This window comes from Phyllostomus hastatus, unplaced genomic scaffold, assembly GCF_019186645.2.
Source record: "Phyllostomus hastatus isolate PE091 unplaced genomic scaffold, TTU_PhHast_1.1 phas_contig_948, whole genome shotgun sequence".
Taxonomy (NCBI): domain Eukaryota; kingdom Metazoa; phylum Chordata; class Mammalia; order Chiroptera; family Phyllostomidae; genus Phyllostomus; species Phyllostomus hastatus.
In genome coordinates this window covers 9,939,500-9,957,184 of record NW_025333993.1, presented here as the reverse complement: position 1 = coordinate 9,957,184, position 17,685 = coordinate 9,939,500, and the positions used below count along the sequence as shown (strand labels likewise).

The following is a 17,685-nucleotide window of genomic DNA, read 5'->3' as shown; positions in this document are numbered from 1 at the left end:
TGCTGGCCCCGGGAGTCGACGCGTGGGTTCCCTGGCCGCCAGGGGTAACCTGGGAAACAGTCACCCCGGTAACACTGTTCCCATAAGAACGTCCTCTGGATTCCAAAAACCAGGAAATTTAGGAGGCCACGCGGGGGAGAAGAGGACGCTCATCCACAACACCATTTTTCCACGTAGACATCGAATTCGTGGGAGGGTCCCAGTTACATAGTCACACCTGTCAGGCAGGCGGCCCACGACCCTCTGGCCATCGCTGGCCCCCGGCCGGCTCCTTCCTCTGAGTAACCACCCCAGGTCCTCCCGGGAGAGACAGACACGCCCGCAGGTCTGTGCAACCCCCACGGCCACGGCTCTCCCGAGAAGACCCGCGGCTGCTGGGAGTCGCCACCGATCCCACGGCCCACCGGAGGAGTCTGCAATGCACCCCCGGGTCGGCTGCACCCCCGAACCTGCTGGCGACGAGGCTGGTGGGACACAGTGGAACCCGGCAGTCCGGGGCAGACCGCGATGACACTGACGGAGGGCGAGGGGACAGCAGGAGGGGACAGCGGGAGGGCACGCCGGTCTGGACACTTGTGTCCATACCGACAGCAAACACGGGAGAAGGCCCCCAACGTCCCTCGCCACGAGGGAAACCCAGACCGAGCCCCCGAGAGACGTCACTCCGCACCCATCACCTCGACCAGCCAGACCCAGGCGGCAGAAAGCAGGACGCGGAGGCCCGGCCAGGAGGAGGGGCGGCCCATTTTCCAACTGAACTAGTTGGGGAATTTCAGGGCTAGCGGTTCTAATTCCAAGAAGAACCCCACTGGCAGTCCTCTCCGCACGCTGCTTTGCGTAGGAAGGCTGTTGTGACGGTACCGATCTTTCCACTCCGTGAGCATGTCCTTCCCCTCATCTGTGTCTTCTTTCACGTCCACCTCCAGCGCCTGCCGGTCTTCAGAGTGCAGGTGTCCGTCACCTGCTCACCACACTCACTCCTGGGCAGTCCGTGGTCTGTGCGGCGAGTGCACACGGGGACGTTTTCCGACTTTCTCCTGCTGGTGGCTCACACGGGTGAACACACACGTCTCAGATCTTACACGGGCTGGGCAAGCGCAGGGTCACAGCTGAGAGTAGGCAAACCACACTTATTAATGACTGCTACTGGTTTGGGTTTCCATGTAAACAGCCATAAGCCACTCCCCTCCCAACACACACACACACACACACACACACACACACACTGATTCTACGTCCTGCAACTCCGCTGAACTCACTTGCTAGTTCTGACAGTTTTTTGGTGGAGTGTTTGGGTTTTCAATATCCAGTGTCTCGTCACCTGCAAATACTGAACATTGTAATTCTTCCTTTGTGACCTGGATGTTTTCCTTTCTTCTGTGTCTTTGTTCCATCTGACCGCTGTGGCTAGGACTTCCCGTACCGTGTTGAACAGAAGCGGGGAGAGCGGGCTTCCTTATCTCGTTCCGGAGCTTGGAGGAAAAGCTAGCCGCCTCTCACCGCCGCGCACGACGTCAGCTGTGGGCCCGTCACATGGCCTTCATCATGTTGCGATAAGATTCCTTCTGCCCACTTTGCTGAGAGCTCTTAATCACAAGGGGATGCTGAATTCTGTCAAGTGCTTTTTCCGCATCTATTGAGATGGTCGCGGGGTTTTTATTCTTTCTGTGACGTGACGTATGGCACTGCCTGATTTGGGGGCGTTGAGCTGCCCTCGCATAGATCCCTGGGCACCGATCCCACGTGGTCGTGGTGTGTGACCCTTTCATTGAGCCGTTGGACGCGGTCTGCTGACATTCCGTGGGGGTCTCTGCATCCATGGTCATCGAGCGCACTGGCCTGTAATGTTCTCTTTCTTGACGTCTTTAGTGTCTGTCTTCGTCGGATCTTCCTAGCGGGGCGATGCTGCTTTCTCAGGAGGAGTTTGGAAGTGTTCCTTCCTCCTCCCTTTTCTGGAACTGCTTACGACAGATCCTTCTTAGACTATTTAGTGGAATTCTGTGAAGCCAGCTGGTCCTGGACTTTCATTTTTTGGAAGTTTTGTTGATTACTGCTTCAATCGCACTGACAGTGATGATTTCGATTTGATTTTGTATTTCTTCCTGGTTCTGTCTCCCAGAAACGCATCCATTTCGTCTAGATGGTTGAACTGTTGGCATACAATTGCCGTAGTATTCTTTAACGACTCTTCAGTCCTGTGATGTGGGTTGTAACTTCCTTCATCTGTGGTTTCATTCATCTGGGCTCTCCCTCTTTTTTCTAGGTGTCAGCTCGGAGTTTGGCAACTTCGCTTGTCTTTTCAAAGGACGAGCTCTTAGTTTCATGGATTGATTTTTTCCTATTTTTTTCACTTCTATTTTAATTCCACTCTGATCTTAACCATTTTCTTAGTTCTGTTTGCTTTGGGTTTTGTTTTTCTTTTCCTAGTTCTTTTGGGTATAGACTTAAATACTGCTTGAGATTTCCTTGTTTCTTGAGGTAGGCTGTATAGCTATAGACACTGATCTTGATGCATTCCATCAAGTTAGAAACATTGTGTTTTCATTTTCACTTTTGTTCAGGGCAGGTTTCACTCTCCTCTTCGTAACACTGGCCAGGGGGTCGCAGGCTGCTCAGCCTCCATCTGTCTGGAGTTTCTGTTTCTCCCGGTTTTCCTCCTGGGGCTGAGTTCTAGTCTCCTGCCACCACGGCCAGAAAAGATGCTGGACGTGACTTCAGTCCTCTTGAACGGACGGGCCTGCACCATGCCCTCACAGCCTGTCCTAGAGAATGTTCCCCGTGCCCTTGGGGGAGATGTGTATCCTGCAGGCTGGGGATGAAATGTTCTACAAACGTCAATGCGGTCGAGCTGATCTACGCGGACATTCAAGGCCATTATTTTCTCCCAATGTTCTGTGTGAACGTGCTGCCCAATGCCGTGAATGGGCATTAAAGCCCCCTACCAGTCCTGCGTGACTGTGGGCTTCTCCCTTCACGTCCACTAGTGGTCACTCTATTTGCTTAGGTAGCCCCACGCTGGGCACACAGGAACTCACAACCGTTATGTCTTCTTCTTGGACCGACCCCTTTTCAGTTCCGCGATGTTCCTCTGTGTCTTTTTCACGTGTTCTGCTTAAGGCCTGTTTTGGACGATGTCAGTGTTGCTACCCCAGCTTTCTTTCCATTCTTACTTGTGTGGAATATCTCTTTCCACCCCTCACTTTCGGTCCGTGTGTGTCTTCTGCTTCGAAGCGAGTCTCTTGGGCACGGCGTCTAGATGGGCTGTGACCCCTGACTCATTCAGCCACCGGACGGTTTCACAGGAGCGCACACCCACTGACGCTGGAAGGAGCAACTGAGAGGTGTCTTCTCGTCCCCAGTTTGCTCATTGTTTCGGTCGTTTTTACAGTCCTGCTCGTTACTTCTCTTGTTCTCTTCCCTTTGCTTCACTGCTTCGCTGGAGTGTTTTGTTTGGGCTTCTTTCGCTGTATGCTTTGAGTATCTTTTGCAGGTTTTGGGATTGTGGTTACCGTAGGTTTATGTATCCCATCCCAGATCTCTGAGAGCCTATTTTAAGCTGATACGTGATTGCTCAAACGTACCTCTACAAGGACGACCTTTTCATTCCCCCTCCGAGCTCTCTGTCACTGACGTCGCGCTGTAGACCCTCCTGTGCTGTGCGCCTCCCAGCCACGCACTCCAGTTCTAATATTCCAGTTGGAAACTTGTCTTCTGATCTTTGTAGCAGCTTGTCAAAGGTCTGATTTGCTGTATCCATTAAATACTCAGATTTGCCTGTGAGTTTTTTCCTTTCTCATTTCTTTTTCTGGCTACAGTCTTTCCATTTCTGCTTAAAGAAGACCCTTGAACATCGCCCACAAAGCCACTACAGAGACAGCCAACGCCTCTGGCCTGTGAGGGCCCAGGGAATGCCCCCCTCCCACCGGAATGATAACCCTGCGGCCTGACAGTCCTAGGATGGAGGTTCCTTCCCCTGAGCACCTTAAAAGCATCTGCCACTCCTCTCGCGCCGTTCAGGACCTCACGGGTCAAGACCACCTGCCCTGTCCAGGCCAGAAGGAAGCCAAGGCAGCAAAACAGGTCACCCCCAGCACCCCCTTCTCCCCAGCATCCTCCCTCCCCACCCGCAGAGTGGCAGGCGGGCAAACCTGTATTTGGAACTTAGCGCCCAGACCCTGCCCCTGAGGCGTCGCTCCCCTCCAGCTCCTGGGAGGCCCTCTCCAGCCCCGCCCCTCTCCGGCCCCACCCCTCCCAGGCGAGCGCCCCGCCCCTCTCCAGTCCCCGCCCCTCTCCAGTCCCACCCCTCCCAGGCGAGCAGGCAAGCATCCAGGGAGACCAGCAGGGTGCTCTGGCGGGAAAGACAGGACACCCCTCCAGCGGCCCTGGCGGCCTCACTCTCCTCCCTCCGCTGCGGGGGTCCCATCACTCCCTGCCAGCGTCACTCGTGCAGCGGCCGTCCTGTCCGTGCCCCGAGGCCCTGACCGCACCACCTAGCACTCCCAGCAACCTGGCCCGACCTACGCTTGCGTGACGGACGAGTCACGGCCACTCCAGGCAAAGGCCTCTGTGCTGCACACCTCTCCAGCGTCACTGCGCATTTCACAGAGGAGAGGGTGAGGATGAGCCGGTGAGCATGCCCGCGGAGCCGGGAACAGAGACCCATCCAGCTCCCAGCCCTGGCCTCCCCCTCGGGCCGCCCGGTCTCCCAGCACGACCCCGGGGCCCTGGAGGCTGAGCTCCCGCTCCCCCCCCCCCGAGATCTTGTACGGGGGGTGGCCCTGGACGGACTGCCAGCGTGGCCCCCATGGGCTCCCACTCGGAAGCAAGGCTCCGGCCAGGCCGCCCTGAGCAGGCAGCCAGCCCGCAGGCTGGTCGGCGCACTTCCAACCCCAGGACCCACCTCCAAGGTCCGGGCCCCGGCCGCCCTCGGGATGCAGAGCCAGCGACGTGAGCGCGTCACATGGCTGCAGAGGGGGACGCTGCTTTGTGCCTGCTCACCTGGAAGGCCGAGCCTCCCGAGCAGGGCGCGGGGCTGGCTGCCTTCCTAATTAATTCAGGGGCTGGAAAAACAAACCATCGCTCCTGACCTCCCAGCCCAAGCACCAGGACTCAGCACGGGCTCCGGGCCAGCCACACGCTGCCGGCCGCCCTGCAGAGCCACAGCCGCGGCCACCTTCCCTCCAGATGGCGGCCTGCGCGTGTCCAGGCGGACGGCGACCCGCAGGGCCTGCCTCACCTTCCCGCCGCCCTTCGTGTTTCCCCGCATCCTCTGCGGCCTCGGGCTGGGCCCGCCTCCATGTTCCCCGTTGCCCCCAGAGTGCGTTACCAGGGTTTCCTGCCCCTTCCCCGTTGGGACTGTTTCCGGCAAAACCTGGCCCGTGTGGGCGTGTGGCAGGCGCTCCACCCTGGGCCACGGCCAGTCACCCCCGCGGAGGCTCGGAGTGTGTGCCCAGCTCCGGCCCGGCCCGCCCTCGCCCGAGGCAGGTCTGCACGAGCCAGCCTGCGGGGGAGGGGAGAGGAGGGAGGGGGGAGGGGAGGGCCACCGCCCAGGGCTGCCCGGGGAGGGGCCGAAGTGAAAATAAAGTGGCACTTGGCTGAGAAAGCCTCCCCTGGGAAAGCAGGTACGGGGCCAGCTGAGCACTCGTCCTTCAGGGCTTCTCCGCAAGGCCCACTCCTCAGCAGGAAGGACATGTGGGAGGAGACGGAGGGAGGCAGTGAAGGAAACAGAAATCGGGGAGAGGGGGGAAGGAGCGCAGGGGAGAGGGAACGAGAATGATCTGCTTTTTCACGGGCCACTGACTGAATCCGCAGACACGGCCTGAGTGGGCATGCCGTGCCCCACACCACAGGAGTTGGAGAGACGAAACCAGGTCTCGGGTCCCCCGGATCCACCGAGGAACCAACCAGCCACCAGGCGAGGGGGGCCTGCGTGACACCGGCAGCAGGCGGTGCACATGGCGTGATGGGTCATCCGTTCCCCCACGTCTGGGGGGTCGTTCCAGGCCCCGGCGACGCCAGACACAAGACAGCACTGAACCCCAAACATACACCCCTCTGACACAGTGTAATTCATGGACAGACGCGGCAGGGGGCTCACAGCAACGACGGCTAGTGAAACAGAGCCGTCTAACAACACAGCATGGTGAGTTTTGTGAATGGCTTTGGGGTCACAACTAACTGAACTAAGGGTCAGTGACCACCAGCTCTGTGACACCCGACAGGGCATCTGACCCCCAACCTACCCGGGGACTAGTGGGTGCAGTGCCCACAGCGTGGAAACGCCAGACAAGGGGCGGTCCAGGTCCCGGGTGGGACAGAGCAGGACATGCAAGGTTTCATCCTGCCACTCAGAACCGTGCACAATGTAAAGTGTATGAATTGTTACATTTCCGGGATTTCCATGTAAAATTTTCAGATCACTATCCTGACCCATGTGGCTTAGTGGGTCAGGCGGCATCCCACAAACGGAAAGGTTGCGGGTTCGATTCCCAGTCAGAGCACATACCATGTACGTTAGTTCATGACTCATGTTAAGCCATAAGGTTCAAGGTAGTCGTGACCTTGAACCTGTGCACCTGATAGATGTAACAGTGTTTAGGAAAAGAGTTTGCTTGTCCCCTCACATCAGCCGTGACCTCCACCGAGTTAACCAGGCAGCGCTAACAGGTGCTGCACCGATGCCCCAGCCACTTGATGGGATGAACCTGCCCCGGTGCGTTCTACTGCAGAGAAAACTCCTGTCCCTCCAGGGCGCTGTCGGGAAAGCTCGCGCTGCGGGAGCCGCCACTCACCTTCCCGCCGGCCGGCCCTCCCGCGTCCTGGTCTCAGATGCGCCTGGGGGAGCCTGTCGGAGTTGGGGTTCCTGAAACAAGCAAGAGACGGTTCACCCCTCCGGCGGTCATCCCAGGAGAACCAGCGGACAGTCGATCCCGGGGCCAGAGCAGCCAACAAAAACAAAACTTAAAATCTTCCGGTAGCTGCATTTCGCAGACGTTAAAAGGTCAAGTCACATTTAATAACCCACTTTATTCAACCTGGTGTGTCACGCGTACTGTTTCACCGTACCATTGTTGAACTATGCGCCTCTCCTCCTCCCAAGTGTCTGTGGTCCGTCTGCTCCGCTGTTCCGCGGGCAGGCCGTCCCAGCTCAGACGAGCTGCTTTTCCAGGGCCGGTGGCCGCCACGGGGCAGGGCGGCCGCAGACCATCTGATGGCCGCGTGTGGCTGGAGGGAGGGACCCTCATGGTCTCCGAACCGCCCGACCCCTCTCTCTCACAGCCCCTTCGAGGGACAGAACAGCCGCCTGGACCCCAGACAACCTCTCCGGGGGGCCAAGTTTCAGACCCAAAAGCCCAAGTCCCTCGACGGATTGGGAGACACAGAGCGTGCGCTGCGCACTCCAGGCGCCCGGAACCACGCAAACACGGCCCGACTCACGGCTGCCGTCTCGGCCCAGCGCCGGCCGGGCGCGGCTCTCGTGGGCTCTCCCACTCCAAGAAGCTGCATCACCAAATCTGCTGCCAAGAACGGGCCCTTCAGCCCTGGCCGGGTGGCCGGTGGGGTGCGCGTCGACCCCCAAAGTGAAAAGCCAGCAGGTTCGACTCCCAGTCAGGGCACATGCCAGTTGGGGGCTCGGTCCCCGGCCCAGGAGCGCTCAAGAGGCCACGGATCGATGCTGCTCTCCCTCTTTCTCGCTTCCTTCCCCTACCTCTCTAAAAACAAAAGTCTTGTAACTAAAACAGAGAAAGAATGGCCATTCACTTCGTCTCCACTCCTTGGCCAGAGACTCCAAATCCCTACTGCTGCCCTGCAACTTTCACAAGCACGGCCCGCGGGACCCGGACCCCATCTCCTGGAGAAACGGTCACTGGAGGGAGCTGGCATCACTCCGCGAGCCCCCACAACCCTCTTTACGGTCACCTGAACAGTCTGCCACAGCCGTGCGCGGCTCACGAACCAAGGCTGCAGGCAGGGTCAGTCCCCAGGTAAGTGATTAACTGTCACAGGTGGGGAAAAAGGAAAAAAAAAACCCACAGGGTAAATTCTGTAAATCGATTTTTAAATAATTAGATTCTTAAATTGTTCGGTTACGTGAAAACCATAGTTATGAGGTTTCAATTTTTTTAATTACAACGAAATGTTAAAGTTCAATGGATATAATTGTAGAATTGAAATGTTAATGTCTAATCACATGGATTTCAAGATGAGATAATTATCCCAACGTTCATGAAACTTTCCTCAAATGTCACAGTGGGCCCCGCACTGAACTGGCAGCGCGTCCCTGGGAAGACGTTTAACTCTCGGCGAACCAGCTCCGCAGAGCGGCGGCACCACGGCCACGGCCACGGCCAGCCCGCGAGCACCTCTCACCCACGACACTCACCGCGGCAGCCATGCGGGCCGAGGACGAGCTCTCCTGGCAGTTAACACTGACCCCCCCTGGGGGGGGCGGCACTGCCCAGGCAGAGAAGCCCAAGGCCCCTGAAAGTGCTGCCCAGTTTTTGAAAACGTCCTGTCCTAAAAGATGCTTTATGTGGCTTAGTAACAACCAAATATTTCAAGTGACCGGAATGACCGGCAGCCTCCGGCTGCTGACCGGCCTGACGCGCTCGCTGCAGGACAAGGAACCAGAAACGGCTCCCCTCTGCGAAGACACGCGGGCGGTGCCCTCCAGCGGTGAGCGTGCCCTCTGAGCACAGGACGGTCCCCCTCGGCGTCACTGGCGATGGCTCCACTCACCCTCTGTCCGGGGACCGGCCTGTGCGGGGCAGGGCGACGGCCACACCCCCGGCCTCCACCAACCACGGCCTCCCCAGCGGGACACCCGACGTCCACAGTCGCTGCCCACGTCCCCCGGCTGGCCGGGAAAACTGCCCCCAGTCACGGACCTGTGTGCCAACGAAACAGCAACACCCCAAAGCTGGTCCCGAGAGACTTCACCTCCAAATTACCTTGCAAATATTTCCCTCAGGAGCTCTGACAAATGAATCACTGAGCCATTCACACAGCTCTTTAAATAAATAAAGTACTGCTTTTTTTAATGTGAAGTCAGCTTTAAAATAAAGTGTTTCCAGTGCCCCCTTTCTCAACCCACGGACTTCACGAAGCCACGCCCGGAGAACTGGCGCAGGAAGCACAAACCTGGGTGCCGCCTGCCGCGGAGCACCGACAGACTCGGCTGAGCAGCCAGCTTCACCGGCCGCCGCTTTTCAAGGGCAAAGGACGTGCGAGGGGCACCGTCAGGGACGTGAACAGGTGACCCACGGACTGGAGAAACGCCTGCAGGGCACACGCCCACGAGGGACTCGTGCCCAGGATGCACAGAGAACCTCGCAATGCAGGAAACAGACAAAACAATCCAAAAATGGGCAAAGGGCTGAACAGGCGTCTCTCCAGAGGAGACGACACACAACCAGCCACGGAGCACCCGGAAGGCTGCCCCACGTCGCCGTCTCCCGGGGGTGTCTCCCACGCCTCCCAGGGAGACGCACGCGGGAACCACAAGCAGCCACGGCCTCTTCTCCCACCGGGGGGCTGGACTCCAAGGGACAGACGCGGGGACAGCGGCCCCTCGGGCGCTGCTGCTGGCCCCCAGGTCGCACGGGTGGCCACTCAGAGCACAGTCCGGCAGCTCCACACGACCCAGCGTCTGACTCCTAGGTATACGCCGAAAAGAACCTCAACAAATACTCAAACAAATGTTTAAGCAAATATTTGCGAATGAATGTTCAGAGCAGTGACTATTCCCAACAGCCCAAGGGTGGAGCCGACCCAAACATCCACAGGCCGATACATGAATAAACACAACACGGTATATACCCATGCGATGAACCACAACTCGGCAGCAAAAAGGAGCGGAGCGCCGCCCCCTGGAGACGCTGGAGACGCTGGAGAACGCGGTGCTCAGGGAGAGGAGACGGTCGCCAAGGGCCACGGCCAGACCGTTCCACTCACACGGAAAGGCCAAGCTAGGGGCATCGGTAGAAACAGGAAATAACCAGACTAGCAGTTCCCAGAGGCGGCAGCAGGGTAGGCAGTGAGGGTCCTTCTCTTGGGGACGATGAAGCTGTTCTAAAGCTGACCAGGGTGCGAGGTACAAAACCTGCAAACGGACCGAAAGCTGTTGCCTCGGGCGCGGTGAGGGCCTAAGTCGGGAGGTGTGTGGATTACATCTTAATGACGCCGTCACGCACTCAACTGAAGACGCAGACTGAACCGCCCCATCAGAACAGAGCAGAGCCGTCCCAGCCCCGAGGGCCCTGGCGGGGCGGGGGGGGGGGGGGGGCAGGGAGGCAGGGAGTTGAGAGGAAGCTAGGCGGAGACCTGCTTGCTCATCTGAGGCAGGGGACACTGGGACGCCAGGCAGGGAACGAAACTAGAGGTGCAGGTGAGTGATGTGCCGGTCAGAACCATCAGGGTGTGAGCTGTGAAGGTGACCATCCGAAGGCCAGAGGGCACAGGACGGCGGTGAGGGCAACGAGGAAGCGGAGTCACCACGCGTAACGGGAGGGCGCACCCAGGGAGGGGCCCGCGTCTCGTTCTGAGAGGCAGAGACCACGGACGGCTGGCTGCAGAAAGGGACCAGGGTGGGGGTCCGGGGAGCAACGCGGGGGCCCCTCCTGCTGCGGGCCGGCGCTCCGTCCCGGCTTCCCCCACGGCCTGGCACCGTTCCCGCACGCGCACGCCGTCTGCAGCGTCCGGTCAAACCTGGCTTTCCTTGAGCTGAACACCCTCGTGAGCCCTGGCCGGCGTGGCTCTGCAGCGCCCCACGAAGCAAGGGGTCGGTCGGGAAGTCCTGGACTCGATCCCCAGGCGGGGCACACGCCAGGGCTGCGGGGAGCCGGGTCCCCGTTGCGGGGCACACGAGAGGCAACGGATGGATGTTTCTCCCCCTCTCTTTCTCCCTCCCTTCCCCTCTCTCCAAAAATAAATAAAATCCAAATCAGCATGAAATAAGGACATAACTTGTGTCCCGGAAAACTTTCAAGTGGACACCGCGGTCACCGAGGGAAGCTGTGACGAGTGCACCGCAGCAGAACCGACCGCAGTGTCACAGCCCAGGGCGGCCTCCGTGTGCAGGCGGCTTGGGGCCGCCCGTCGGGTCCTTGGGGAGACGGGTCCTCGGGGAGACGGGGCAAAGCCCCTGCCCTCCGCTCATGCGGGCTGGGCAGTCAGTAAGAACCCTCACCACAAGGTCAGAGTTCCTCGAGGGAGAGCAATGGGACATCCCCAGTCACCTTGGGATCCAAAGGTCGTTCCAGGCAAGAAAGGGCCCACAGCACTGTCCCCACCCGATGGCCCCAGGTCACAGGCCTTCCAGCCCCCGGGTGCAGGGGAGGCTGCTCCCCGCCCCCAACAGGGCCAGCAGTGTGCGTGGTGGGAAAGGGCCGCCCTGCCCGGTCACTGGGTGACGACTCCGACCCTTGGGGTCGGGTGGTGGCTCTAATCTGACACCAGACGACCGGCGTGAGTGACCCGGAGTGTCCCAGGTCCCAGAGGGCTGGGCCTCTCAGGTCTGGGAAGGCTGAGGTTCTCGGCCCTGCGGCAGGGCCACCACACCCTGAGGAGCCGGCCCTCCCTGCCCTCTGGGTCCTGAGAGACCCTCGTGCCCCGGGAGGAGACGGAGACGCCCGTTCCACCGAAAGGACAGAGGCCGGCACATCCCACGTGTGCTGGGCCAGGAGAACCCTGCAGCGGGGGCCATGGCAGGCCAGCACTGGGGGCCGGCCGGCCGGCGCTGGGCCTCTGACACACAGCCCCAGAAGCCCCGGCAGCGAGCGGGCACCTGTGAGCAAGGCCCAGCTCCCGACTCTCCCTGCCGGAACTGTCCTCTGCCCGTGGTAGCCGAGCACTCCTCCCCGAACCCAGGGGTGCAGCTGGGTCAAAAGAGATCTTGTCCCCGGGATCTGAAGAAGCTCTGAGATGGCCAGGCTGGAAAGTCACCCCCCACCGAAGCCAGAGAGGGCCCCAGCCTGGCAGGAGAGAGGGGAGGCGAAGCCGACCTCCTCCCCCTCCTCAGGGGCCCCTGGCCCCCACTGCAGACCCCAGGCCACCCCCACCCTCTTCTGAAGAGCGCTGAGGGAAAATCCGGTCCCCACGTTTCCACGGTGCTGGCCTGGTGGCTTCTCAGGCCCCTTATCAGCCCAGCAGAGGGCAGGGCCCTTATCAGCTCTGCGGAAGGCCAAGGAAGCCAGGCCCAGGGGCTGGAGAGCCCTGTGTCCAAGGTCAGCAGCGCCTGGCCTCACGGAGGCACCGCCGGAGCGCGCTGGGCTGGAGGCGGCCTGCAGAGCCGCTTCCGTCTGCAGGACGGCGCCTCCCCCGCGGCCACAGAGAACAGAGCTCAGTGGCATCTTTAAGGGAAAGCCACTGAGTCCCACAGCCTCGTGGCCAATCCACTCCTCGCCCTCCCACGCGCAGTCTGGGAACCCAGGCCACGGCCTTCCCAGCCCCATTTCCTCCCAAACCTGTATACACAGCCTTTCAGCCTCAGGGGGCGGGGCCGGAGTGAAATAACACAGGTGTGTCTTTCTAGTTTTTAAACCAAACACCCTTCCCTCCTTTTTATCCCTCCTCCACGAATTCAAAGAGACCCCAGGAAAACTCGCAGTGGCCTGCCTCCCACACTTCAGTTTTGCTGGGGATCTCAAAACTGCGGGGACCTGCCCACTCAAGCGCACCCTCATGCGCCCCGGGGGACGGACCGCTTGCGGCAGCACGGAGCCGCTGAGGCCCTGGCCCACGCGGAGCCCGGGACGCGCCGGCGGAAGAAGCTGCCTCCCACCGAGCTCCTGGCTGAATCACCGCTCTTTGTCTGGCACCCTCGGAGCGCGCGCAGCCAGGCGGGCGGGCGGCTCGCACCCACGGCGCCCCAGGGCTGCGGCCCCCACTTGTGCCAGCCTGTCAGCGAGATCCCCACTTGCGGTGCGCCAAGCCCAGCCAGGGACAACGCCAAGGTCTCCTAGAAGGGTCTCACCCAAGCACAGGCAAGACCTCTGCAGGGCCCCAGTCCGGGCCCGGATGAAGTTCCCCCCGGGGCCCCGCGGCCCGGAACAGCGCGCGGCTCCCGCCGCGGGAGCGCGGGAGGAGGCGCAGGAGGTCGGGGAGGGGGTGGAAGGCAGCCGCCGCCTAACTATTAATATCTTGTACCCTTTTACACTGGCGCATTGTTTCGTTTTCAAAACACTCTGTGCCTGGCTGAGCACGGCTTTATTTTCGAGTACCTCCTTTATTTAATAATTTTTTTTAAATCCTTAAGAAGTGATTCGGCCTACACAGATGAGCGGTGTTTTTTTTAACACAGGAGCTATTATTTACGTAAAACTGAACTCGAAGAGATGACAGGACCTGAAGTTTGAAATTGTGAAAAAAACAGGAACGTCTTGCTGGGGGCGTCGTGAATCATTCTTTCCGGTCCTGCGGGGGGGGGGCGTGCGGCAGAGCCGCCCTTGGCAACACCAGTCTACCTGCCGGTCCAGCACCAGGAACGCCCCTCTCTGACGACAAACCCCTTTATGACAAAATCACAAGTGTGTCATTCTGCACCGTGACGGGATCACGCTCACGCACACCATGTGATACTTTAGGTGAAATGCTCACATTAAAACTATAGATTATTACACCCACATTAGTATCCTACCAAGCGCACTCAGGCAGGCGTTCCTTCTGCCGGCCTGTAATTGGCTAATTTAGAATGGAAAATGTATCCTTCTGCGTACAGACACTCCACACACCAGTGGAAACGGTGTTTTAGATACAGGAATCCAAATGGCTGGTGACGCAAAAAATACGGTCTCTCCTAACCAAAGCCTCAACCTGCAGGGTCAGGAGCCCCCAGGACTCGGAGCGAGGCTGTAACCTCCTGGCCTCAGCCGGGCGGAAGCCAGGTCCTCGCTGACGTCTATGCCAGAGGCTGGAAGCCCCAAGCTGGTCCCTCGCAGCAGCACCAAGTGCTTCTCCCCAGGACAGTAAGCTCCTTGCTGCTGGGGTGGAGCACAGACCCCCAGCAACTTTCTGGGAATCACTCACTGCCCCGGGCTCCAGAATGCCTGGGGCTGGGGTGGGGGGCGCCGCAGGAATCTGGCGGGGTGGGGGAGGGGACAGACCCAGGACTGCCTTTTCCTCCAGGTTCAGAGGGGAGGGGAAGGGAGGGGAAGGGAGGGGAGGGGAACTGGAAGACGGATCTGCAGGGGACAAGCTTTTGTTCCAGCTCTCTGGATGAGCTTCAGATGGAGTTAAACTGTCAGCTAATGAGATTTCCTCCCCATGTGCCCCTTTCAAGTCTGAGCCCCGAACGACCTGTTCCCCAGACAGCAGCAGGGGGCAGAGCCACCTCCCGTCCCCAAGGGCAAGAGGATTCCCAAAGCAAGTGCGGGAACTCAAAACTGGTCACAAGTTTATCCACACCCACCGCCTCACCGCTGGCTGCAGGCCCTCGCCACCAGGGTGACCAGCAGGTCCGGGAACACGGGGGTGGAGGGGCACCAGTGGGAGTCCATCCCACTGTGCAGACTGCGGGGCCGGCGCCCAGTCCGAGTTCTGTCTGCGGGTTTGTCCGAGCGCTTGTCTCGGCAGGCGAAGGCCTGAGGTCTGCACGCAAAGCTGGGTTACGGGACCCAGGGCCACCGTTTGCCCCACCTGGCAAAGGGTGCCGGAACAGAAGCGTTTTCTTTTCAGTAACATCTTATTCTGTAGGCTAGCCTGAGAGGATCCTTTCTAAACGATTTATCTGGTCACGTTAAGGAGTTTTTCTTGTTTGGGTCTTTTCTGTATGCAACTGACTCTTTCTTTGCCTACAGAAAATCAGCTGGTGGAGCAGAGAGACCAGTCACACACGCCGACAGCGCCTGAAGCTGTCCATCGCGACCAGTCCTCTCCCACCGTCCCAGCCGCCCCAGCTCGCTCCCGAGGGCTGCTGCTCCCCACCCCGGTGATAATTACTTGGCAACTTCCGTGTTTACACCCAGAGACATCTCCCGGGAGGAGCTCTTTGCCATGGTGCACAAAGAGCACATTCTAGAAACTAGCGAGTTACCAGCTCACATTCCCCTGCTATCAGGCAGTGTTCCCTCCCCGCCAAAGCCAGGTATCTCTTTGTTCGAACTTCCCTCCATCCGGGCACTAATGACTCCGCACAGCGGCCATTGGCTCCGTCCCACCTGGCCAGGTTTCCACCTCCGCCCAGGCCTGGGCCTCAGCATAGCCTCAGAAAGAGGGAAGACGGGCAGGAGAAACAACTGAAGCCTGAAGGAAATTCAAACAGGAAAGGAAGCTGGAAGCGATTAGTTCAGTGCCGCGAAGTTAAACCTGAGGCCATTAAAACGCGCCCTGATGCGAGTCCTCACGCTTTTTAAAACAAACAGGAGCCGGGAGAGGAGAGCTGTGGGAAAGGACACACGGGCTGTCCTGTGTAAGAGTCCCCCACTCTGAAAACCACACTGATCCAGCGGTTCACACGTGCCAGGCACTGTCCCACGCAGGAGATTTATACTGTCATTTTAACAACCCCCCCCCACACACACACACCAGTGGGAACGCTCCTCCCCACCTCCCAGGCTCGGACGCAGACGCAGGAGGGCTGAGTAGCTGTCCCGGCTCGCCCCGCTCCGAGAGGCACTGCACAGGCACTGGAACCCGGGCTGGTTTGACCTCAGCGCCAGGCTCTCAACCTCTACTCCTGCTCACACAAAGTGTATGCCAAGTCAGCACGCGTGGGTAACCCGATCCGGCCCGCTCTGACTCAAGGGTGCCCCGCAGCTGCTCCGCGGGCCGCGTGGGTACCACCGAAGCAACACGGATTGGTGGGCATCCTGAAGGGCTCACACGCGTCCTTCAAGACCTGCCAGCACGCAGAAAAGGGCAGGCTCGGATCAACGTGGGCTGACGGGGGGCAAGGCTAGATAGAGGACGCTATTGGAAGGGAAGGGAGCGTGGCTCGGTCAGCGCCCCGACGGCCGCCCATCTGAGAAGGACCCTGGCCCGGACGCGGCGCCTCTGGGCGCCAGGGGCTGGGGGGCGCCGTCGGCGGCGGGGACTGGAAGCAAAGGCGCCTCCAGGGCGTCTTTCCCTGCAGCATTTCTCCAGGAGGCCGGGGGAGGGGGCATCACCTGACAGCACGCACCAACTTCTCCTGGCTCGGAGGGGCGCGCGGCAGCGGCAGGCCCGGGGAGCACAGGGCGCAGCTCTCGCCCAATGGCGAGGTCTGTAAACAAAAGCGGGCCCCACGCGGGTCCCCGGGAGGGCTGCGAGCGGCGCGGCAGCATCCCAGCGGCCCGGCCCGCGGTCGTGCGCGGGTACCCCACGCACAGACCTCTGGACCCCGCACCCAGGCCAGTCATTGTCTGCTCGCCTGCAAAATGCCGCTTTAAACGCCCCCCCACTCCCCGATCGGCCGCGGGTTTTTGGCCCAGCGTGCCGACCCCCGCTCTCCTCCCCGTGGGTCCGGCCCCGAGCAGGGCACCGATCGCCAAGGTGAGCGCCCAGTCCGCGTCGCCGAAACCCCGGGCCTGGAGGTGCCCAGGTCGGGGACGGAGACACACACAGCCACACGCAGGCACACGCACGCCCTCCCCGAAGTTGATAAAAATCAGCCGACAAATACAAAGTGCCGCGGCCGCCGCGGCAAGTCAGCGCTGACCTCCCGCCGCCAGGAAGACCGAATGCCAACGCCCGGACGCTGTCACTTCCATTCGGCGCCGGGCACCTGGACGCCGCTCGCTTGTCTCCCTCCTTAAGGTTCGAGCGAGAGCTGTCTCCCCGCCTCCCGAGTTTGCGAACACGAAAACAATACCAACAGAGCACAATCGGGGGGAGCTAGGACCCGCCGGGAGCCCCGGTGTGCGGGAGACGGGGGTCGGGACGTGCCCGTCAGGAGCACAGTAGCTCGGGCATCCTCCCCGCGGCCCTCGGGGTGGCTCCGGCCAGCCGGCCCGAGCTCCCAGGCCCGCGATACTCACCCGCGACGCTCGTCCCGGGTCTCCACGACTGGGACGGAATGATGAGGGAACGCCGGAATCCCGGGGCTGCGGGGACTGAGGCGACCGCTGCGCTGCAGAGCTGCGAGCCCGACGGCGGCGGCGCTGCTCCGCCCGGCCGCGCTCCGGCACTCGCGGTCGGCCAATGAGAGCCGGCAGAGCGCCTCCGCGGGCGGCCTCTGGGGCGGGGCCCAAGGAGCGCGTGGGAAACCGGCCTCCAATTGGTCTGCCTGACGATCGCTCCGCCTCCTGCCGGCCAATCAACGACCGTGGATACAGGAGCGGGGCGTTCGGAGTTGGACTGGAGACTGACAACAGGAGCACGCTGGGTACCCCGCTGCATCCCGGCCTCGGTGCGCAGCCGGAAGGATGCCGTGCCACGCGGCCCTGGGCTGCCTTCCCACGCAGCTCCCGCGGCGCGGCCTGGGGACCCCTGGGGTCGGCCAAGAAGGCACGGCTGTTGGGGAACAGCGACGGAGCCCCTAACAAAGCGGCTCTGGGTGGGCCGAGTGGCCTCCGCCTCCTGCCGCAATAGGTCCGCGAAACTGCCTGTCACCCTTCATAGGTGGAGGTGGCCAATGACGCACAGAGAAGGGGCTCGAGTTGGCGCGCGCGCGCTCGCGGCTCGGCATCGGTGGGATTGGTCGGAGGTAAAGGGTTTTCCTGCCACCTAAGGCAGACGGCAGGGGAAGGGAAAGGGGTCGGGGGAGGGGAA

General features: G+C 60.6%; 1 protein-coding gene across 6 annotated transcripts in view; it reads right to left on the bottom strand.

Annotated features, from left to right (window-relative positions):
* TIAM1 (TIAM Rac1 associated GEF 1) overlaps positions 1 to 17,039 on the bottom strand; it is a 153,273-nt gene extending 136,234 nt beyond the window's left edge. The window contains exon 1 of one of the 6 annotated variants that reach the window (XM_045852403.1): positions 16,953 to 17,039. The gene's annotated coding sequence lies outside the window, so the exon portion shown is untranslated. Of the gene's footprint in view, positions 1 to 5,236; positions 5,292 to 16,952 lie in introns of those variants that run through there. The other 5 variants (XM_045852405.1, XM_045852406.1, XM_045852400.1 and 2 more) reach the window with 5 other exon arrangements.
* Between the last annotated feature and the right edge of the window lie 646 nt (positions 17,040 to 17,685).